The 25397-nt window shown below is 36.2% G+C and overlaps 1 pseudogene; it reads right to left on the bottom strand.

Moving 5' to 3' along the window:
- Positions 1-6896: 6896 nt before the first annotated feature.
- Positions 6897-7847, bottom strand: LOC117705149 (small ribosomal subunit protein uS5 pseudogene; annotated as a pseudogene).
- Between the last annotated feature and the right edge of the window lie 17550 nt (positions 7848-25397).

Genomic DNA, 25397 nt, shown 5'->3' with positions numbered 1-25397 from the left:
TTCATAGAATGACCCAAAATATGGAAACTGCTCACTCAGTTTTTTGGAGTGATATCAACATTTTCCAGTTATTCAAGTTGCATTATTGGCTGGATCATATACATGTTTTATAAGTCAAAAGTAACTTAAATCTCTTAATAAAAATTCTACAACAGATGCAAGAGAAATATTTCCAGAGGTAAGAGCACTTCCGGCTTCTGCAGAAGATCTGAGCTCAGTGCCCAGCACCCACCTCACAATTGCCTGTAAAGCCGCCTCCCGAGGATGAGACTCTTCTTCTGACCTTCATAGACACACACAGGTGCACAAACCTATACGTGAATATGTACACATACATATAACGAATTATTTTTTTAAATATTTAATAATTTATAGTAAAGAAAACATGATTTCTTAAATGTTGTGGAGCTATAGCTGGTTTTTAAAACATCTGTATATCTCTCTATAAAATATCATTAAATAGATGCGTATGGATTCAATCTTTGTTAAAAATAAATCAGGATTAGCCCAAATCAGTGTTAAAATTTAGTCAGATGGCAGCATGTGGTAGATCCACTGAGTTGAGCTAAATTTTCCAGCCAAACAGGTTAATTAGTACTCATTAGCAAACACATTCATTTTGCTATTCTCTGCCAGGCTGTTTGACTTTTCCGAATATTAGACAGATGTTATCTTCTAGCCCAGCAGACAACTCCCCACAGAAGAATCTCTTCCCACTCCCTTTCCAAACACCCTTTGTTCTTCATAAACGTGTTTCCTGCCACCTTTGGTATGATTCTCTGACTATACTGTTTACCTTTTTAAAAATAATACATGTATAGCATAATCAGAGCCAAGAGCTTTCGATTAATTTAAATTCTATATACTGCTTTTTCTATTGCCCTCTCTTATTATTTCAAAGACTATTTTGTTCTCACTTTTCACTGTATTTCAAAACAGTATTGTTCACCACATCTTGTGATCAGTAAGTGATGTGGCTGGGAGTATGGCCCATTGGTAGAGAGTTTGCCTACAGCATTTTATAAAAGGGCTCGGTTCTAAGGACTGTATAAGGAGCAGCAATGGGGAGACTGCTGAGTGTGTATGTTTGACTCCCAATGAGTGGATACAAATAACTAAGCCCAGCCTCCTAAGTACAATTTCAAAATACTTGCATACCCACACTTTAGCAAAGCATAAAGAGATATATTTTTAAATGCTCAGTGATATACTCCAAGGTTGCTTCATTGTTCTCTGAAAATAGTTGTTAGCAAACTTTCTATGTAGTGTGCAATATTTTAAAATGAAGTAATTAACTATTATTAATACTAACATATATATACATGTATATATACATATGCATGTAAATGTATTTACACATATACATAAATATATGCAGATATGTATATGAAATTGCTTTTTCTAAATTAATCCTATGTAATTAACTATTTATTTCCATTTATAAGATTTTGGATGCCACATAGTAATCTTTATGGGGCCCTCCAAATGATTGTAACACTGAAATAAGTAATACATAAAACTGTAAATCCCCTAGTAAATACTACTTACTGGTAGATGTCCCAGTATTTTTCTAGATAATTAAGACATTTTCATGTTCAAGAGAGTCAACTGAACAACATCCCTTTCTTGTGGATGTTTTCTAATTTTATGGGGTCTCATTTGTCAATAATCATTTTTATTTTGGTGACCGTTGAAATGCAATTCTGAATGCCATTTGACCTGATTTCTCTGTTCTTCTCTAATATTTTTTAGTTCATATTTATGTTTATTTTTGAACCAACATGATGGGAAAATATTTGAATGATGGGAACTGTAAATCAATTAAGAGTGATGCTGGAGTAGAGAATATATATCATAAGATATACATTTTAAAACTACTGTCACATACATGGATACACTACTGAAAGTTATCTACAAATTTACTGAAATCCACAGAAAAGCTACAATAATACTCTTCAGAGAAAGAGAAAATTTAATTTGAAAAACTAACATGTAAACTCCAAAAATCATAGAAACATGAAGTAATCCTGAACATTGAGTGAATAATAAATGAATACCTCATTATGCCAAAGAACAATAGTCAGAAAGTATCAAGTTACTGTCAAAAAAATCAGAAGACAGAGTAGTATAGGAGAGTTAAATATTAACCCACAGAAGTACACATTGAATTTTGATAAATGACAATAAGATACTTGGTAATATAAATAATAGAATAATCTCAAACAAAGATTGTAAAGAGACTACCTTGTGTATTGTATGGATGCATAACCTGTCAACTAAAAGACTATAGCCTATAGGAAAGGGTAGAATAGAAGGCGGAACATCCAGGAGGCCAAAAGGATTCTGGGATACAGCCAGGCACAGAGATTTGCCCTAGAATATGTGAGGCAAGGCACACATAGCACCTGAGCACAAGTTATTAGCAAAATGGCAGAGTATAGATTAGAATAAATGAGATGACTTAAGTTATATGTAATTAGAGAAAAGTCTAGGTGCATGGCCAAGGTATTTTTAAATACATTTTGAGACTGAGTTGTATTTTTGGGATCATGGGGCTGGGACTGGGAGGAAGAACCATGGCCACACTTCTACAAAAAAAAAGTTTTAAAAGATACAGCCACCTGTATTTATTTATTTATTTATTTATTTATTTATTTATTTATTTATTTGCTTTCTGCCTCACAAACTGATTTCTTTGCTTAGTTGCAGCAGTGGACTCTACTCTCCTTGTTTTCTTTTTTGGGTCATGTTATTATTTCACTAGTTATTCTTTCATAAAACTCATGTGTTTATGGCAAGGTGTCAGATTTCCTTTTCATGTTGCTTTCTTTATTTGGTCACCTTCCATATATCCTATCAACCTCATTATTTCTCCTTCGTTCAGATTTTCTAGGTATGATAACTTTTTAGTTATTGCAAATCTCTACTAATCTTCGTAGTTACTCTATATTGTAACATCATTTCAATTTTACCCTTTTATTTATAGTTGTATGAAACTGATGTTTTTATTCAGTTCCTATTCTAATTGATATAGACCTGACCTTAAATATATTTCTAAAAATAAAAATGTAACAGAATTCTAGGTTTTCATTTTTCTAACCTTTAAGAGAAATCCACGTTCAAACTGGGAATTGCTGTATAGAACAGCAGGTCTCACAAGAACTCATATTAGCATCCTCAGTAACATAAGATGAATTGTAGGTAAAAGTGAGAGATACTTAGTTACCATGGCAACCACAGTGATTATAAAGAGTGTGGAACTTCTTGTTTTCTTTTCACAGTACTTGAGAAAAATACAGAGATGATGTAGTGATTAACAATGGTAAAATAAGAATGTGAGTTGAACCAGAAGCTCTATTTGCGACTCTCAGTTTTGATAACAGAGATGACCTGAGAAAAATTTGGTTAACCTACTAGAGTGGCTACAATACTGAATGAGCTATAATTTGAAGCATTTTCTATATAACTATTTGTATCATTCTGCACACAGTTATAAGAATATAAAAAAAAATCTAACAGAGCTTTGAAAGTAATCTTAGATGACTTTAAAAATCTTGAACTTCCAGATACTCTAAAATTTCTTTGCTTACAAACCCTATCTAGGAATAGGTACATGCAAAACAGTTTCTTTAACAATTTGGGTCAATGATGTTAAATGAACCATCTAACCTTCATTGCTATCAAGTCCCTAATTAAAATCAAAGACATCACTATGCTGACACAAAAGTGCATGCATGTCCTTAGCCAGGAGGAAAATATCAAACTTGGCATTGAAAAATTTACAACCAGAGAACGTAGAGAGGTACACCAAAGGAAACTTAAGAAAGATTTCTTTTGTTCTAATATACTGCAAAAGGAGAACTTGGTATTTGAGCTGTAAACTAATGACTTCATTAAGGAGGGTTATACATACAAATGAGACTCAAACATGTGACAGACGCCACCTAGGAAAGTATATGGCAAGCAAGTGATTTTCCTGGAGATCGCCCACTGTTTACATGGCAGTTATAGCTGTACTCTGGAGAGGCACAGCCCCAGAGACTGTGTCCCAAGACTGCTTCTTGTTGTTGATATGCCTTTTTTGCCATTATTACATAACCTGATGATTCCTAGACACAGATACACTCTATTAGGCAAATCTCCTGCAGATCAACATGAAGATAAACTTTCATGTATTAATGTTGTTTAGATGAATTAAATACTTCATAGAATTTCTAATTCCATTGAGATGATTTTAAGAAGAAAGTTTAAGGAGTTGATTTTAGTTGTTTTTTCCAGAAAGATATAGTAAGTTAGAATCAAGAATAGAATATACCCCCTCCTCATAGAATAGTAAGTAAAGGCTGCATAATAAGAAATACAATGAACTTTCATAATTTGCACTAAGAGAGAATTAGACTTGAGACAAATTTTTGATCAAGGAAAAACATTAATTCTAGGTCATGTCCAAGGATAAACCACAGGTATGCAATATGAAAAATCAAGGCAATATGGAACTGTGGCTTTGAACTTATAATGAACTTATAAAATAAAATACTGCTTTGAACTTACTATCTCCATTCTTCTGCCACACCCCCTTTGTGTAACATTTTATCTATGAGGTAATTTTATAGAGAATTTTTGTCTAAGAAGGTACAAAATATGCTGAGAGAGTAAATAAGGTGTGGCTGGTGGTGTTCTGCCCTATCCACCATATGTATATCTGTCTGTCTGTCTTTCTACAAATATGTACACTTAAAAGTTAAGAATTCATAGTTTCTCATTGTGCATTCCTGCTAGCCCCAGATAATTACTGTTAGTATTCTGTCTAAACTCCACCTTTACAGTTACCTGGCAACTGCCAGGTAGACCTGATCCACTATAAAAGGGGCTGCTTGCCCCCTCCTCACTCTCTTACTCTTACTCTTAATCTCTTATCCTCTTTGTCTTACCCTCTTGCCTCTCTGCCTGCCCCCCTTTGTCTCTCTCCACGTGGTCATGGCCGGCTTCTACTTCTCTCTTATCCTTCCACCTTCTTCTCCCCACCTTTGCCCTATCTCCTGAATAAACCTCCTCCCCCTTGAAACTGTGTGGTCTGGAGTGGTCTGTTCTGAACTGCGGTCGGACATCTTAAAAGAACTAACAATTACACTTTGTTCTGTCAGCACTGATGACACTGTAAATCATCTATCACTGTCAGAGGTGTCCCCATCGACTATTAGCATGACCCCAATAGTCATTGCTATATGATTTTATTGCCTGCCTTGGTTTACCCTGTGATGTCAAATCTGGCCTTTGACAAGCATGACATTACTTAAAAATGCAAAACAATGCAATTTCCTTGCGTAGTTATAGAACATATGTAAGGACGCAAAATTCCTGTAATATTGAAGTCATTATAGTTTGTAGACCCTGGACAGCAGCTTCTAAAAATCTCTCCCAACAGAGCTTTAATTGATGAAACACTGAGAGGCTCATTTTGTATGGGTAGGTGTCGAACTTTGTGTGGCAAGCCTGACTAACATGAAAATGCACTAGGGTGGGTACTCTGATACAGCAGAAATGATAGGATCTGGAGACTGAGAGGCCAGATGGCAGTAGTTAATGCATCAGGGGCAGCATGAGTGCAATTAGCAGAATTAAGTTCTATTAGCATAAATTTAATTAGGTATACTTAAGCTCAAGGATTTTTGACAATAGCTAAATGATCTTAAGCTTCCTAGAAATTAAGTGAAATTTCAGCTTGCCTGATCTTTGTAGGGAAAATAGTTTCATAGTTTTCGCAGACACCAATTTGACTATAATGACTATTTTAATAACCAGTCAAACATGCTTTGGTGATTTTTCTTTTGTTGTTTGTCTGTTTGTTTGTTTTTTCTTATAAATGCAATCTAATACAAGTTTAGTTTTGGTTTCTCTGAAATTTTCAATTTTTTTTACTCAGCATAAATATTTGTGTTAATTCTCTAATAAATATTTTTGTAAAGAGAAAAGCTGAATTCAATTTGGTTACGTGTAGTCTTTGCTTTCTCCTCAAAATGTTTTCTTATTTTTAAAATAAATTTTAAATTTATTTAAATTTTAAAATAAATTATTTTTAAAATAAATGTTTGGAATTTAGACATGGAAGAATGGCAGCTTTTTTTCTTTTAATTTCCAAACATTTCACAAAAAATCCTAAATCTAAAGCAATTATATATTTGTGTGAGAATTGCAGAGGTCAAATTATAAGGCCAAATTGTACTATATTTTATTTTGCTCATCAATTTGGCTAACTGAAAAATTTATAGCTAAAATTTATTTTTAGAGACTTAGCTATTTAATAATCACTTATTTAAAAATAGAGACTTAACAAAATTCTTTGAAGGAGCACATATGAGTTTTCCAGAAGCCTGCAGTCAATTTTCACAGAAAATCAATTTGTTACATATTATTTGGTCAAAGCATAGCCACAAGTTGTCTTCACTGTTCAATAAATGGAAATAATGTTTCAACTTGCTCCTGAGAAAGGAATAACCATAATACCATAATGCAAATGTATCTATATACTGGAAAAATTCGATGACTTGAAACAATTATTTTTTACTTTCAGCCTGTTTGTGACCAAAGACTATCTCATACATCTTATTAATCCCATTTTTAATAAGAATATTCTATGGAATTGTTGTCAGCTTGTCTGCTTCTCTGCTAATACTTAATGAATTTTATTACTATAGCTTTGTAGTAGAACTTGAAGTCAGCAATGGTTATACATCTACATGTTCTTTTATTATACAGGATTATTTTAGCTATCCTGGGGGTTTTTCCATATGAAGTTGCATATTTTTCTTTCAAGGTCTGTAAAAATTGTGCTGGACTTTCATTGTCCAATAAATTTTTAATGATATAACCATGTAACATTTTAAAATTGTAACACTCTATGGATTACTTTTTATTTTTTTAACAGACTTAATCCATTTATTTTTCTTGTATAAAAACCCTTTTATTGTAGCCACAGCTGGAGCCTGGGTCCTCTGAACAGAGACTCTGGTGTGGGTCTTCACAAGATGATCAGTGAATTCCTGATAAGGAGACTTGGTGAACACAGTCTCATTCCAGAGGTCGGGGGTCAGGTAGCTGTAGGTCTTGGAGATGGCATCAAAGGTGGCCTTGGCAAAGTTGCCCAGGGTGGCAGTGCAGCCTCTGGCTGAAGTGTAACAATCGTCTATGCCGGCCATCATCGGTAGCTTCTTGGGCACAGGAGCAGAGACAATGCCAGTGCTTCTGGGTACAGGAATGAGATGCACCAGCACAGGGCCACAGCAGCCTGTCACCTTTCATGGAACAGTGGGGGGGGGTTGCCAATCTTGTTCCCCCAGTAGCCTCTTCGCACAGGGACAATGAAGAGCTTGGCTAAGATGATGGCCCCTCTGATGGCAGTGGCAACTTCCTTGGAGCACTTAACACCAAGACCAACGTGACCATTGTAGCCCCAATAGCCACAAAAGCCTTGAACCTGGTGAACTGGCCAGCCTAAGTATGATTCTGCACTGGCATGATCTTCAGAACCTCATCCTTTAGGGATGCACCCAGGAAAAGTCAATAATCTCAGACTCCTTAATGGGCAGGAGAACAAGTAGATCTCCTCCAAGGACTTGATCTTCATGTCCTTAACCAGGCGGCCCAGCTTGGTGATGGGGATCCACTCCTTGTCTTCAGCTTTTCCTCCATGAGCTCCACGGCCTCGACCACGACCCTGGCCCCTAAGATCGCTGGCTGCTGAATGCTCCGCGGAAGCCACCCTGGCCTCCTAATCCTGGGCCCCCGGGCCCGCAGGGTCCTCCAGCTGTACCGGCATCATCCGCCATTTGGTGTTTTCCCGAAGAAGAAGAAGGTGGATTACTTTTTATGGCTATATAAATTTTCTTCACTGTCGCGCCCCACTTGACCAGCAAGGAAGAGGTGAACAACCGGATCCTTCTCAACAGCCTTTATTGTAGAAGCACTTCTTCATTATGCAGGGGACCCGGAGTGCCCAGGGCGAGCTGCTTATATACCCCCAGCCCTGGGCAGAGAAAGCACGTGGAGGTGCCCGATTGGTCAGAATTGCGGTGCTTCATTAGCATACCCCACTCGGGAGGGGGCGATTGGTCAGGATTGCAGCACCTCATTAGCATATCCCACTCGGGAGGGGTTGGCACCATAACTGAGTTGGCCCAAAGGTGATCTCATGCGCAGTGCACTTGTTTACCAGTAGATCATACGGAAAGCCGGCACCATCTTGACCAAACCGGATAGAGTCAGCGGCCTACATATCCATCTTGACCAGCCGAGTCAGCGCGGTGGCCTACATCTCCCCCTTTTTTGTTTTAATGCAATCCCTAAGTCACAGAACGGGTACATGATAGTTGCCTATGAGTGTAATTGTACAGTGAGGGAAAGCAGAGGCCTGATCCCCTGTGCAAAATGAGATATTGTAATGGGTTTCTTCTCTTGTCTTTGTGCAATGAGTAATACTTCTCATACCCATCTCCATGCCTTTTGATGGGGAAAGGGAACCTCCGCCCTAGGGCGCCCGGGCCAGCTCACAGCTGTCCATGTAGAGAGGAGGTTTTGGCATCAAACCTTTGTGTAATCAGGCATACTTTTGGGAAATTTATCCACACTCATGGAACATTCCCTTTTGAGTGTTGAGCGCCCCACTCGACACCTCAAACTGCCAGTAGTACACTCATCAAGGGCTCATATCTGCTGAAACCTGCTCATAATTACTTTAGGGTTGCAAGCCAAACATGAGGAGGTTCACCTTCGTCCATGGTGGCCAAGGCTTGGTAGACTATGGTTTTGTGCCTGGCATGGTCTCTTCTTAGTTTGAATAGAAGCCACATGCAAAAGATGCAACCGGCAACACCACGGCTCCCCAAATAAAGACACCCGCCTATTCTTTGAAAAAAGAAAAAGCATTAGTTATCCAGGAGGTGATGTCGCCCAGAGAGAGAGGCTCCAGTCTGGTCCTGTTCAGCTGGGCGATCTGAGTAAATAATCTGGCCATCAATTCTTCTGCTCATAATGACCAGTTGCCTCGCAGATATTCTGACAGCACCCTGGATTGATTGACAGACTGAGAAAAGTTAGCTAGTAGTGGGGTAACACAGAGACCTTTCATGGAATAGACACAGGAGGCTTGAATAACCTTAAATAATTCTTCCATTTGGTTTTGAACTATATCAATTCACTGGTTGGCCAGCAGTATTCCAGAGGTAAGATGGGCATTAATTTCTCTCTGGGTAGTCAGTGCAGCAGCTGTTTGCACCACAATGGAATTGACTGTCTCTGCTGTCTGTTCCTGAGAGGCCAGAGCAACCACAGCAGTAGTGGCCGCAGCGGCAGACACCACAATGGCAGCCACGATCTCGCTGCTGTGATACCAAAGTCAAGCTTATGGCGCAACAGGGTAAGTATAGGAAACTGTTCAGGATCAGCTTCAACTGGGATGGGTACAAAGGTTGGTAACCGCACCCCCAACGCTGTGGTACTAGTCCCATTCCAGCACTCAGATATTAAACAAGCAGACCCAGAGGCATTGCATCTTAGCACCACCCCTGATGTATTGGTGAAAATAAAGAAGAAGGGGGGCTTTACACAAACGGGAGCCTCCGTGTAAGAATGGTTCCATAATTGTCTATTAATCTTAATACCTGTTAAACTCACATTGGGGTGCCTTGTGGCACTAATGTTGACTACTGAAAAATTGACCGTTCTCAATCTAGAAAATGGGGTGAGAGAAGTAAAGGCTGACTTATTGTTAGAAAGTAGCCATTGATACCAGGGCCAGATGTTACCTGGCCTGGTTGCAATCCTGGAGTTATTGGTATACTTGGCTCTAAATAAAGGAGGACTAAATTCAAACCCAGAAGAAAACTGGGTGTCCCGATGATCGGAGCTTTGGCAGGGGGAAAAATCAGGGGGAAAGTCTTGGTAAGGTGGACAATTATGCAGGACCTTACATTTAGTGGAATTGCCTTTGGTGGAATTACTATCAGAGGGTATAATTAGGTACTGAGACATAAGTAAAGTGGTAATATTAAGGGGGGAGCTAGAATTAGTACTCGTTTCTCCCGACCCCTGGCTAAAACCGGAGCTCACTTGTGATAGAGCTGCATGTAATACTCCGGTGCTCACTCCTCCTAAATCCATGGGATCTAGCCAATTCACTAAATACTGGGGTACTAGGAAAATGCATGGAGAGACATTCTTATTAAAGGTAAAACATAAGGTGCCTGCCAAGGTATAATTGGTGGCTGAATAATTTGCAGGGGCCTCCTGAGTGAGAATAGTGCAAGGCATATCTTGTTCACAGGAGGTGGAGAAAAAGGTGGGCAGAACCGGGGAATTGCTATGGATGGGCATGGGGACTGGCCAAGTTCTGGCTATTGCCCACAGTTGGATGGTTAATCCCTGAGTTTCCAACAGCAGTAGACTCAGCATCTGGATCCTCATGCGTGTCCTCCACATTGTTCTCGTCCTGGGATGGTCTCTAAATCTGATCTCTAGGTCACACTCTTAAGTCACACACCTTTAATCTCACACACCTTTAATCTCACACACCCAAGGTATCTAAACCAAGATTATCAGAGTGTGCTCAGCTGTTGTAGGCTATTGTAATCCAAGTCTCATGTCAGGGTATATGGCTCAAGATGGCTGCAAAGCTGATAGCCGCTTTCTGCTAAAAGTCGGCCCCCAACAGTAGTTACATTTACTTTTCAGGTAAAGATATGCTTGAGTTATCATTTGTATATATTAATAAACATGAAGACAGAGCTGGTTGCATGATTTACATCAGCTAAAATTTTAATCTTTAGCCACTATTAGAAGAATTTCCCATGTCTCATTGTGCTGAGTATCTTTTTACTGTTCTCCTACAGTCATTCTACACATGATTTGTACTTGATTATTTAAGAGTTATAAGCATGAAACTATTTAGTAATTACTCATTGCTTTTTGGATTACTTATTTTAGCAACAAGATGCCTTATCAGTGCTTTAGAAGGATGGAGAATATTGAACTCAATTTTATTACTACATCTTAATTCACAAATCATCTGTCCCGAGACATTAAAGTCATTTTCATTATTTTATCTTTTATTGGATATTTTCTTTATTTGCATTTCAAATGTTATCCCCTTTCCCAGTCCCCCCTGCCCCCCAGAAACTCCCTACCCAATCCCCCTCTCCTTGCTTCTATGAAGATGTTCACCCACCGACTCACTCCTGCCTCTCCTCTCATTGATGGTCAATAAGGCCATCCTCTGCTACGTATGAAGCTGGAGCCATGGGTAGCTCCACATGTGCTCTTTGGTTGATGGTTTAGTTCCTGGAAACTCTAGGGGATCTGGTTGCTTGATATTATTGTTCTTTCTATGGGTTTGCAAACCTCTTCAGCTCCTTCAGTCCTTTCCCTAACTCCTCCACTGGGGACCCTGTGCTCAGTCCAATGGTTGGCTGCGAGCATCCGCTTCTGTATACATTTGTCAGGGCTGGCAGAGCCTCTCAGGAGACAGATAAATCAGGCTCCTGTCAGCAAGCATTTCTTGGCATCCACAAGGTTACATATCCATCACTACACAGCATTCTACATTATGTACAATATCTAGTGCCTTTAAATACATCCAAACTAAGGGTTATATGCTCAGCATGAGCAGTTTAAATATTTTGACACAGAGTATCTAAATGATAACTGTGTTTACTTGCCTGTATTTTCTCATGATTTCCAAAGTTCATATTTTATTATGGGTCTACCCTTAAAAATGTGACATTTGAATGATTGTTTTTCAGACATTGCTTTATCTGTTTAATTTGCATGCCAGAATAAAGTAAATTTAGTGGGTATTTCATACATTAATTTGCAGAAAAAGAGACAATACAATGTATTAGAATTGAAACTACATTGCTTGGGATTTACTTGGATTTCTGTGTGTGCTGAGATTTTATTGTAGAAGTGACATGAATATATTGATAATTCACTAATACATTGACAATTTCTGTAACATGGATTGAAAGAATAGGTTATATTTAGATAGAGTATAGATTTAGATATTGGATATATATTTAGAATATGTTATATATATGCAATACCACTTAGTGAAAAAAGAAACCATGAACTTCAAAGAGAGTGAGAAAGTGCATAGGGAAAGTAGGTTTGGAGGCATGATAAAAGTGGGAAAGATAATGTAATTATAATCTCAAAAACTAAATTAAACATTTCAAGAAAGAAAAGAGTCATGCCTCATTATTCATAAGTATATACATACGAGGTTGTATTTATATATTATTATAGGGAAGAAAAATGTAGCTGTGTTTTATTCCTAATAGATGTATAAATTCATTATGCTAGGCCATAAAATAATCATAAACAAGGAGAGTATTTGAATAAAATGTAAAGAAGCAATAAAATACTACTATGCAAGAAAGAACATGGAATGAAGCTGAAAAATTACATATCTGTGGAATGAGAAAATTTTTATACAATAAATATTTTAAATGTAAAAGTCACATGTATTTAATAATGTGCTTTAATAGTAATCTACATATAAAAGAATGACTGCTTTGCAAATTCTGTGCATATAATATGTATTTAGCTGTTAGATATTTGAATTAACATTATGAGTAAGAATATTACATTGCCAAATATTTTCTATTATATATAATTAATGTATTTCAAAATATTAGGTTGAGGAGAACATATAAATACATATAACTATCGTCAAAGAATAAATCATTTAGAAACCTAATAGTGTAGACTATTTCTAAAATACATACATATGAAAATACACTTAGGTGGAGTTACCCTAAACAGAGGCAAATATCACTCACAGATACCATAATCTATCATATAAAAGCCTACTGTCAGGTTTGGGTTGCTTCTTTAAAGTGTTCATGAGTAGGGTATGATATACCCTCACCAAATACTAATGGCTATCACCATTACTCTTGGTCATTCTCCATAACTTGTTGGTAAGAATGACTTGTTTAAGATAGTTCACACCTCAGACTTCAGACATGCAAATCTCAAGTTTGCACTAATTTGGAAAATTCATTCCTATTGATTATGTTTCTCAGTGTTGGAAAGTTTTGCTATATTCTACTGTAGTAATCATTAATCAGCAGTCTTATCTAGTTGTGCATCCTGTGAGCTTCACTACTGGCCTCGCAATACATTTCCAATAGTGGAATAGTGACTTGAAAATCATGGGAGTCGTCAACAATTATCTTGTTGTAATATGCCCCACATGATGGGACGCATGCATGATACTATTACCTTGTTCATAATTCCATGCTAACTAGATCCTAGGGAAGAAGCTAATACTCTTATACTGATAAATGAACATACTAATAACAATAGTAATAAACTGGCCCCTATGGTTTATATTTATACCTACAATTAGTACATCCTTTTTTCTTCAACAGAAAGTTACTTTTTTCAAGATGATGGTTAATATCATTTGTCCCAGACCTGTAGAAGCTCAAGCAGCCCAAACTCAAGTAAAGATGGGAGAAATCATCACAAAATACTTCCCTTAGCTGAGGAGCTATTAGCGATTGATGATTGATAGGGGATTATGAGTTAGTTTATTTCATATATGCTGCCTTTAAAATGTTGCCAATGCTCCAAGAGGTAGTCCTTTATACAAGCACATTTTGAAGGTGGACTATTATTTTTCTCTAGTATTATAGATTCCTCAGATATAAATTTTGCTATATAGAATGCTTCAGACTGTCATAAACTAGAATATATGATAAGTTTCTTTCCTAGCAAGTAACTATTCTATGACATTACTGCTGCTTTGACCCTTGGGTTTTATTAATTTTATTGTATATTTTTTGTAAATATATTCTGATCATGGTTTTTCTTTCCTCATCTTCTCCCTGACTGTCCCCATCCTACCACCCACTCAACTTCATGTGATCCTTCTTTCTTAGATGACAAACATATAAATTTAGAGGGGACCATAATTTTAAAAAGAAAATGAAACTAAAAAACAAACAAAAAAAACCTTAAGAAACACATTGATTCAAATGTATACATACAGACACACACCAAAAAAACCTCATCAAAGCATAAATCACAAATGATAATATATAGGAAAGAAATTTTGAAATAAAGAGAAAAATGCACAAAGGATATGAGACAAACATCTCTAGATATGCTATTATGTTTATTATTTATTGGCCATATGGGTGGGAATGCTGCCTGTTCTTAACTGTGGTTTGTATACACATTAAGATATCTTTGGAGAATTTTTTTCTTTGAGAGCATTTGTTAATTGGACAAAGCCTCTTATTTAAGGATCAGGGTCATTTCCCCTAACTCATTGTATGGATCCCATAAGATTCAGACCTATGCAGGCCTTAGGTATGTTGCAATGGTCTCTCTGGTTCCTGTGTGCATCAGTCTTATTTGTGTCCTAAAAGTATTGCTTCCTTGGTGTCTTCCACCACCACTGGCTCTTACATTCTTACCACTTCTGCTTCTGCGATGTCCCCTGAATCCTGAGGCAGATGTCTGATGAAGACATCTTAGGACTGAGTATTCCAAGATTTCTCAGTCTACACATTGGGAAATTGTGGGTATTTGTATGTTCCCATCTACTGCAGGTGGAAGCTTCTCTAATAATGGCTGAACAAGGCATTGAACAATGTGTATACAAGAGGATTATCAGAAATTATTTTGTTTCTATATTCCTGTAGCAAAACAATATTATCTGGTATTCTTCTACGTCATAACCTGTCTACTTTCAGGTTCTTGGCCATCTGAGCAGGGTCAGATATGGGTTCCATTCCAATCTAATCAAGTGGTGGTTGATTACTCTTACAATGTTTCTGCCACTATTGAGCCAACACATCCTGCAGAAAGGTCATCACCTTAATTTGAAGGGCTTGTGGCTTGGTTGTGTTTACCTTATTCATGAACACTAGGATGAAGGCTATAGTTAGTCACCTGCTTGACTTCATTCTGTTAAGTGAGACAAATACATGTTGTTTTCAGCAACAGAGCATTGCATTCAGTTTATGAACAGCAACCAATAGACTTATCATTTACCTGAGTTGTTTGGTGGCCAACATCTCAATTGGATATAACTCATTTTTTTCACTGGACATTTTGTCATTTTCTTTTTCTTTTCTTTTCTTTTCTTTTTTCTTCAGAGAAAGAGAGAAAGAGATATCTTGTTGGGGCTATGTTGCCACCATAATTTGGTAAATCCATTTTGATGTCTTCCATATATGTATAGATTTACAAAAGCTTTTACTGTAGTAAGTTCTGCATTAAACTTTAAATGGCCCTTCTAGTTAACGTTCCTCCACATATTCCTTCTCTTATCCACTTTTTTTCACTGTTTTTAGTTAATCCTCCATATTCTCTTTCCAATACTGCCCCAGGCAATCTCTTTATATTTTCATAACCATACATACTATTTTTTTTCTTGTTGGAATATTTTTCCACTATTTTGTCCCTCCTCTATACTTAAGTTTTATGGTTAAATGGATTGTAGCATGCCTATTGAAGGATTAAAAGCCAACATTCACATACATAAAAATGCATGCCAAATTTGTCTTTTAGGTTCTAAGTTATCTCACTTAAGATGATATTTGTCTAGCTTCAATATTTGTTTACTTATTTATTAGATAATTGCATGATATTACATTATGTGGATGTATCATTATTTTATCAATTTAACATAAGATGGACATATTTTCCATTTCTAATTTGTACAGCTATAAATAAAGTAGTAGTTCATGTCTCTTATATTTTACATTTTCAGACATTTTATTGTTATTTTCACTGGGGAAGAGAATATATGTGGAGTTTTCATATACCTTCTTTATTGACCAAAGTTATCTTATCCTTGTTGAATTATATCTGTGCTATTGAATTGTATTCAATAATTGAGGTGTGTTTTCAAATTTTCATCCAATTTCTTTAATATTTCACATTCATTTAATTTTGTTTTGATAGCTCAAATAATTAATTATATTTTCTTTTCATAAAATACCATAAAAATTATAATTAAAAATGTGTGTTTAATATGACAAAATATCATCATGTAATTCTATAAATTAGAAGTCTTAATTCAAGCTTCAAGAGTGTTAACCCATGAATATATAACTCATAAGATTTATTAAATGAATATATATGTGTGAGTGTGTGCACGTGTAAAATAGCATTAATATCTAACTATTAAAATGTCAACAATCAAAGATCAAAGATATATATATATGATTTATATATGTGATATATATATATATATATATATATGATTTACCACAAAAAGAACATGATAATAATATGTGTAAATATATTTATCATCTCTAACCATAGTTGAAATGTATTGAAGCTCAGAATAAGGTGTCCCTAGAGCAGGCCTAGCAGAAGGAATAAGATCAAATTTTAAAGGTAATGTGTTGCCAGCAAAAATTTATTATGTATCTGTGGTTGTCAAAGATTTCTCTAAATTAGAAAGCATTAGAAAAGTATTATTGCATATATATGTATTGAATAAACTGTCTTTAAAAGTTTGAGTTGGCAAAGATACAAAGATTTATAAATGCATTGAAAAACAACATCCAGAGAGATCTCAGATTTGGGGAGATAGTCTAATATCAAAACCCCCAAATTGAAAATTGTCTCAGGAATGACCAATTCATTGCCAATATAATAATATCAAACACACACACAAAACACAATATGAATCTGTCAGCACTTGATAAGTAATTAATGATAATGTGATCGAATTTATGTATAAATTATGGTAGATGGAGCTCTGGACTTGAAGAGACCTTGTTTCATAAAACAAAGTAGATCATGCATAAGTAAAGACATCCACCTCCACACAGACAGGTTCATTTACACTCATGCACTCAATCACACACAAACACACACACACACACACACACACACACAAATTCAGAATGAACACTAATTTTATTGTAAATTTCTACACATTAAGAATGACTGTAATAGATGGATGGAAACACCAAGGACTGGTCCAACTTGAGACTTGTCCTGAAAGCCTACTCCTAACACAATGATATTCTCCTATACTTGCAGATTCTCACCTAGCATAGCTTTCTGAGAGTCTTCACTCTGCAGTTTATGGAAACAGATGCAGAGACCCACAGGCAAACATTAGGCAGCTTGGGGAATCTTGTGGAAGAGCAGGAGGAAGAATCAAAAGAGCCAGAAGGGTCAAGGACAGCACAAGAAAACCTATAGCATCAATTAACTTGGACACATAGACACTAAGAGAGACTAAACCACCAACAAAAAAGCATGCATGGGACAGACCTAGGCATCTTACACTTATGTAACAGATGGGCAGCTTTTTCTTCATATGCACACCCTAACTGGAACACGGGCTGACTCTGACTCTGTTGCCTAGTTTTGGACCCCTTTTTGCTAACTGGACTGGCTCTGTCTAGGCTTAATAAGAGAAGATGAATCTAGTCCTACTGTAACTTTATATGCTGAGGCAGGTTTATATCCATGGGAAGCCTCTACTTCTCTAGGAAAAAGGGAAAGGGAATAGTGTAGGGTTCTGGAGTCCTGAGACTGTTATGTCCCAGGACACAGTTGATGGTGAAGCAGGGCTTAGGGAGTTGACTACACTTATCCAGTACTGTTGCTGGGGTAGGCATTGTGCTCAGCACCAGGGTGTTGAGTTCTCAGGCTCTTGGACATCCAGACACTACTGAGAGTTGAGGAAGAGCTAAGAGTCTAGTGGGTGCCCCCCCAAACTGAATCTAGTCCAGAATAGGGGATAAGGGAGTGGGGAGAAGGGGGGATCTCCAGCTGAGTTTCTCCTGCCAAGGGGTGTAGGGCTAGGGGTTAGAGTCCTTGGCTTATTGGAGGTTAGCTTCGGCCTGGTGGCAGCCATGGCTGAGAGACAGAGAGATCTAAGAGAGATTAGATGCTGGCTCTATAGGAGAAGTCCTTCTCCATGGCTCTCCACGGCAGATCCTGATGAAGGGATAGTCCATGGTTTTAAGATACTTACTATCTTGGCAAAAAGTGGATGAGTAAAACCATACCTCACTTCTCAGGGTGGGCCTAAGGTTAAATGCCTTTCACAGGAACGAGTGTCTGGGAAGGAAAGCTTATTGGTTAAGCCCTCCAGGCATCTAGGTACCTCATTAAAATGAAGATCTGTCTTGAGCCTGCACACTACAGATCACATCATTTACATGTGGAGGGGCTTGGGGTGTTGCTGTCAAGTGACTGATGGCCAAATTCTATGGGGGTCTGTGTTTAGTGGCAGGAAATAGGTGCAGTACCTACTGTCCTTCCTTTCAGCATTTCCAGGGTTTCAAGCCTTAGTTCAACCAGGAACCAGACTACCTTTCAAGATCCCAGAGTATGCAGGAAGACAAGGTGAGAGGGACAGACTTGGAGAAAAAGAGGGAGGGGAAGTTGAATTGGTATATAAAGTGAGTGAATAATTTAATAAAAAAGATTAATTTGTAGTTGTGAATTAAGAAATGAATAAAAGAGTATAAAGAAATTTGTTGGCTTATATTGATCAGTCCTTTTGGAGACATATGTGCTTCATGTGGCAGATGATCTCAAAATGTGCACATATTTTTAAAGAACAAGCAGAGATACTGTAAGCCATAGGAAATGAAGCAATTCTTTCACTTGAACATAAGGAAAGAAAACGTAAGGAAGGATTGAAATACTAGCTTATTGATTTAGACATGAGGAGAAAAATGAATCTTTCAGTGCTTTAGTTTTCTCAAAACAGGTGGTAATGCTCTCTTATGGGAACAAAGATAAAGAGGGAAAGAGAACTGAGAAGTGTGAAGTGTTCGAGACCTTAAAAAGAATGTTCGTGAAGTAATATCCTGATCCATAACTACTATTACAGTGTCAATTTAGCTACTTAACAGTAACTGATGATAACTTATACAGGCACTAATGCTAAAAAGAACACTAAGAGATCAGACAATTACGCTCTAAAGAACATGACAGTGCCGGAGGTTATTGTTCAGTTCCGCCTGCCATGATTTAATGTGTAAGAACAGAAATTTGAGAAATGTAGTGCAAAAACATTGGATTTTATTAATTACATTAATCACAGGAATGTTTGGTGCCTATTCTATATGCCTCTGGGCACAGGGGAGAAGCTTTCTGATGTCTGGTGTGCACAGAACTACCTACTGAATCATGTGAAGGTGTTGACTTAAAGAAGAAATTAACCACTTCATACTAGATAATTGGTGCATTCAACAATTTCCCTTCCATAATGATCTTTGCCTTCATTAACTTCACTAAACAATATTACAAACATCCCTTGTGTCACCAAGACACTGTGTCCATGTAAAACACCTTTCACTTTTTAATTATCTCTTAAGAAACAAAGTAAATTGATACTTTTACCAACAATATATGCAGAAATATGAATGAGGCCTGGGTTTAATACACAATCTAATAAATCTAATTAACTCAGCCACAGCAATCTATGAGGTCAAAATCTACAAAAAGAAATTTCTAAAAATGTTCCATCAATAGATAGGCTATTTTTTCCCCTGAGGTGAAACCTATATAACCAAGGGTGCATTTTACATTAAGATTCAGAAAATCTTACAGGGCAAACACAGACACACACCACACACACACACACACACACACACACACACACAAAACAGAGAATAAATGTTTGTGTGTATATATGTATGTATGTATGTATGCATGCATGCATATATATATGTATATATTATCTAGTTATCTTTATCATAATATTTCTTTTTATATGTATTTTTATTGGATATTCTACTTATTTCCATTTCAGATGTTATCCCCTTTCCTCATCCCCCAGGAACTTCCTATCCAGTCTCCCCTCCTGCTGCTGCTATAAGGGTGTGCCACCACCCATCCACCGGCTCCCAACTACCCGCCTTCGAATTTCCCCACACTGGGGCATCCCACCTTCACAGGACCAAGGATCTCCTCTCCCACCAATGACTGTCAAGGCCATCCTCCACTGCATATATAGCATACCCACCCTCCCTCCTGATTTTATCTATCTATCTATCTATCTATCTATCTATCTATCTATCTATCGAGAGATCTTCAGGTTATATATATATATATATATATATATATATATAACCTGAAGAGGCTACCTCCCGTAGCCTGGTAGGAACCGCAGTGGAGCAATAGAGACACCAACACACTCATAAAACTTTCAACCCAAATTTAATCTGTACAAGAAATGCAAGGATGGGGGATAGAACAGAAACTTAGGGAACAGCCAGACAATAACCCAGGCAAATTGAGACCCATCCCATGGGAAAATACCAATTCCAGACACTATTAATGATACTCTGTTATGCTTGCAAACAGGAGCCTAGCATAGCTGTCCTCTGAGAGCCTCTATCAAGCAGCTGACTCAGACAGACACAGACACCCACAGCCAAACGATGGAACTTACAAAATGTTATGGAAGAATACAGGAAGGACTGTGGCCCCAAAGAGGATAGCAACTTCACAGGAAGACCAAAGGCTTAACTAACATGAACTCTTGGGGCTTTTTGAGACAGAACCACCAACTAAAGAACATATGTTGCCTGGACCTAGGACTCCCACAATTGTAGGAGATATGCAGCTTGGTCTACATTTGGGTTCCAAAGAGCTGGAGTTAGGACTATACCAAAGACTGTCATATGTTCTTCTAGCTGCACTGCCTTGTCTGGCCTAGGTGGAAATGGATATGCCTAGCCCTGCAGAGACTTGAAGTGTCAGGGTGGGGAGATTGCAAGCAGGGGATCTACCTGCTAATATGAGAAGAGGGGGTAAAGATGGAGGAAGGATTGTGGGAGAAGGTGACCAAGAGTGGTACAGTGAGAAAGACCTAAAGTGAATAAGTTAAAAACATAAATTAAGTCAATAAAAAGGATAACCTTTAAAGGTTGCATATAAAATTCTACTTTCAAGTTTTCCAAATTTGTCGTGGCATTGCTTTGAATACCAACAGAATAGATAAGAGATTGTTGCAGTGAAACAAAGATAGTAATTAATTAATCTTTCATGTAGTGATATGATGAGTATATGATGTCAGAAAAATAGGCAGAGGACTGTGTAACAGGGAAACCCAAATTTAGAAAACCCAAATCTCTCTGGATCTCTCTCTGCCTTTGTCTCTCTCTCTCTCTCTCTCTCTCTCTCTCTCTCTCTCACTTCCCCCTCACAGATACACTCATACTCACACACACAAACACACATACACATATACAAACACACATACACACACATACAAGGCTCCTATCTGTGAACAAAATTACACAAATATTCCAAGAGATAACTTATTGTCATCTTTCTGGAAATAAAAACCTTACACTTCCAAAACATCTTAGAAATAATTGTAGAAAATGGTACTAAATTCTTCTAGTCACAATTCTGCAGAAAGATAGGCATCTTACACAATCTTGTTTCTACATTGTTTTTAACATAAAATATACTATATGCAATGGTAAATTCACACATAGAACTATGTTAAATTAGTACTTATTAGTGGAATATTGTACATTGTTGTAAAATCTTACATTATGCAAATTTTGTTTCATCATCAATTATAAATTTATGAAAAATTCTAATACATAAAAAGTATGAGATCTATTTTCTCTCTTTTTTCCTCCCTCCTTCCTTCCTTCTTCTTTTCCTCTTTTCCCTCATTCCTTTTTTCTTTAGTTAGATTTCTATTTTTAGTTCAAAATTTACCTGGAATCAAAGTATTTTGGTGGAATTTATATATCAAATACATAAAGAAATTCAATATATTCAAATTCAATATAATTTTGTGTGATGAATATATGTGTGAACACTGATAAATATTACAATTTTACTAGAATTTTTTGCTCAGATTAAATCTAATTTTCTCGCATTGTTTTAGGTTAATGAGCACTGCCAATGATGAGTGTGGACAAATTTTTTAACTTTAAGCTGGATAAATGAATTTGAAATTTTATAATGAAAATAAATTTTTGAAAAAGAACAACCATACTTATGGTGTAATATATGTGTTTTAAATCTTTTACAGAGTTTCACAAAGCATAATTTATACATAGATGATATATTTCATTTGAAGAACCATAAAAGCTAAAGACTACATTTAAATATATTAATAAGACAACTTTTTAAAATGTTAATTTTGTGAAATGTTCACAATTCATTTAAAAGTTGGCAGAAAAAGAGCTTTGGTTTGAAGAAAAAAAAATAACTCCAAGGAAACGTCCCCATATGTTTCATCAGAGTTGCAGCCCTTGGCATTCTGTTTTCATAATTTAACTATGGAAAGTTACCTGTGCATGTGTGACTACACTGCATGTAAATCAAGTACTTCCTGCATAGCATATGAATTTATGTTTTTAAATTTGTGAGTTCAGGCATTGCGATCTATGAGATCACTCATTTAAAAAGTAACACAGCAAAATGAAATAAATAAATTGCTGTTATAATGGCAATATTTATTCTGTTCAACTAAAGTAGCTTTTGGATCATAGAAAATCACAGGATGTTAATCAACTAGTATCGTTTGCGTGTGTGTGTGTGTGTGTGTGTGTGTGTGTGTCAGTGTAAAGAAACTAAACAAATCACATGTCCTTGTTCCTGGTACTATCATTTAGTCATAACTAAGACAATTCAAGCTTTTACAATGAATACAGCTTGATAAAATTTTATCTAAATGTTAAACATTCATTTCTTTCTTCTGAAATCCTAATTATAAACAAATTCAGACTCACTGAATTTCAAAACGACTATTATTACATCAAGTTAAAGCTATCATTTTAAATTAATAATTCAGTAAACTATGTATTCATTGGCATTCTGGTACACCTGTATGAAAATATCTAATTATTTATTAATCATCAAAAGATGAATATAATGACTATAATAGAGTAAATTGTAGAGACAATAAAAGCAATAAATGTGTGATTTCTCTAGAGATCCTGATTTTGTCTTCATCAATCATATTGTCTCTAAAACTGAAGTAGCAGAGTTGTCCACATGAAGCTGATTTAATGTTTAGACACAAAAAGTCTCCAGGTGTAGTGAAAATGAGGATTACTTGGATCAAAATAGTCACAGACTTCAGTCACCCTTCTATCAAAAATCCTTTATGGGCCTGATGCCTATTGATTAAAGAGTGTATCTCTTTCAAGTAGAAACCCTGAATACTCTTAAGAATTTGTTTTTGATTGTAGGATTTCAGAACTGTATTTGCAACCACTTTCCTAAGTGTTTTTTCTTCTTCTTTTCTTCAGTACAATGTTTGTGCTTAATTTCAAATCTTCACATGTGAGTCTATAACCCACAATAACACTAGAAACCAAGAATGTAAAAATAACCATGGGTGAAGAAGGTCTAGAGAGGGGAAAGAAAAACAAAATGGTGTGAAGTGAGGAATTGGTAAAAAGAGGTAAGAGTATTTCACTTGGGAGTGTAGAGGTTGAAAAATATAGAAACTAAATGAAGTTATACTACTTAGGGTTATAATACTTTTCCATTACCCACAGACTAACAAAAATCAAAAACATTAAAGTAGTAACTAATACTTAGAAAATACTGATAGAACAAATACTTAGAAAATACTTAGAAAAAATTTACCTACGAAAGACGTTGTAAAGGTACCACACTTTAAACTAAAATTTGTCCTATATTTTCTAATGACTTCATATTTTGGAACATTATTTTCTCAATGTTTTATTAGAAATATTATTTTCCTACTTAAAGCATAAATGTACTAAAATTATTATATCTGTACAAATAATATTAAAGCAGAACTGTCCAGAAATATGTGACCTGTTGGTTATACTAGATATTATTTCAAATTAGAAACTTAGTTGCAAAGCAAAAGCAACAACAATGCCCGTCCCTTTCCCTTGTAAGTTCTGAAAACATTAAAAGTGCTAGTTCACGAGGTCATCTTCAGGACACGTTGACAGCTTGGCAGGATTGGGTTGTCTTGACATAGCTTTATTTCATTCTATTTCAGAAATACACAGCCTCTTCTTTCAAAATGTACAGGAAGAAGCAAACAGAAAAGCTGATCTTTGTACTATAGAAGCTTTTGATGTCCAAGTCATTTCTAGTCCAGGAAAGAAGGCCATCTATAATTAAAGAGATGATGTCTACCATTCTTTGACCTGAAAACAAACAAACAAACAAAAAAGAAAAAAGAAAAGGCCCAAAAGCAAAAAAAACAAAACTTTCCTATAAAACAATTTCAGAAGGGTAAATACTAAAAGTGAATCTGTAATTCACTTTTAGACAGTTAATTATTTTATTCTTCTTAAACTTTCATGGGTAAGATCAATGTTGTGTGGTGGCTGCTTTGCCAAATGTAACACAGAATAAAATCAGCATGAACTTCATCTTTATTTTATTGTTTATGGTTTTTTAGCTTCATTCTCCGATTTTTTTTAAGACAGGGTAAATAATAATGGTTTATCGTAGTTTGTCCAGCGTACATGTAGTTCTATTTTACAAAACTACAAGAATAGTTACTGTTATAAACAAGACTCATTAACAGCCTGAGCTTTTGTTTTGAAGCTTTGCTTTATTTCCATCTGTTTAGCAAGTTGTCAATCCAACAAAATGGGCAAAATCATTCGTCTTCATGTGAGATGCCGCTCATATTCAATTTCATACTAATGTCTATTCACATACTTGTGATGAATGGGTTGTACCACGTGGGAGAACATTCTGTGTTATGCCAGCACTGTAGACTTTCATTCATCATGGACGCTACAACAACTTATTGTTGTTAATGTTATTCTACTACTGCACCTTGTATTCAGTCACCCACTGTGTTAATGCAGTACACACTTTCAGAAGCCAAAGCTACGTTCCTCTTTTGTTTCATTGGTGTCTCACCCAATAAAAACTCCAGCTAACTTTCTTGATAATGTTTTATTGAAAATCTACTTCAGTGGGTTTTTTTTAATATCCAAGATGACATTGAAATAAAATGTTTTTGTTAATTAATGAATTTTTTTTTACTCTAACCCAAGGATATAGCATCATTTTTAACACCTTAAATTAAAGAGGGGGAAAAAAAGCAGAATAGCTCAACATTACAATGCAACCCTTTATCTTTAGAAAGGAGAGTGGTTCTGGATAGTCAGACAACAATGCACAAGGAAACGCATGCAGAGACAAACAGAAACACACACACACACACACACACACACACACACACATAAACACACACATCCAGTGATCACGTTTGCCACTGTTAAATGCTTTTTAAAAAGTTGTATTAAAATTATAAAACATATATTATTATTTTAAAGATTAAAATGTAATTTGCTGTCATATGTTTTTGAATAATTCCTACATTCTTAGGAAAACACTCAAAGACCTTTCCAAACAAGCTGAATTCTCAC

The sequence above is a fragment of the Arvicanthis niloticus genome, chromosome 3 (assembly GCF_011762505.2).
Source record: "Arvicanthis niloticus isolate mArvNil1 chromosome 3, mArvNil1.pat.X, whole genome shotgun sequence".
In the NCBI taxonomy this organism is placed as follows: Eukaryota; Metazoa; Chordata; class Mammalia; order Rodentia; family Muridae; genus Arvicanthis; species Arvicanthis niloticus.
Note: the sequence above shows the minus strand (reverse complement) of the source record. Positions and strands in the feature narration are given on the sequence as shown.